At 27.5% G+C, this 338-nt stretch overlaps 1 protein-coding gene across 4 annotated transcripts in view; it reads left to right on the top strand.

The window, feature by feature from the left end:
* LOC107614067 (4-hydroxy-tetrahydrodipicolinate synthase, chloroplastic-like) overlaps window positions 1–338 on the top strand; it is a 4,671-nt gene that overhangs the window by 1,305 nt on the left and 3,028 nt on the right. The window lies entirely within an intron of this gene.

Genomic DNA, 338 nt, shown 5'->3' with positions numbered 1-338 from the left:
TAACAAATAAATTTTTTAAGTCAATAAATAATAATTAATATTTAAAAATTATAATGAGTAGTAGAATGCATGCAGTTACGATTAGGAATGATCATGCGGCGGCGGAAGAGTTTTGAGTCATCTTGATGGTGGTGGCCGTGTGTTATGCATTATCTTTTTCCGTGTTCAGTGTCTTTAAAATTTTTTAGATAAATACTTTTATGATATGATATTTTATCACTTCAAAAATGTTTTTGGATGGTAGTCCAAATAATTTCAGAATTAATATATGAGGCTTCTAATGTTGTACGGGACTGAAGAAAAATAATATATAAGTTAGAGATATTATATATAGAGTA

The sequence above is a fragment of the Arachis ipaensis genome, chromosome B08, assembly GCF_000816755.2.
Source record: "Arachis ipaensis cultivar K30076 chromosome B08, Araip1.1, whole genome shotgun sequence".
Lineage (NCBI taxonomy): Eukaryota > Viridiplantae > Streptophyta > Magnoliopsida > Fabales > Fabaceae > Arachis > Arachis ipaensis.
This window is presented reverse-complemented; position numbering and strand designations above follow the sequence as displayed.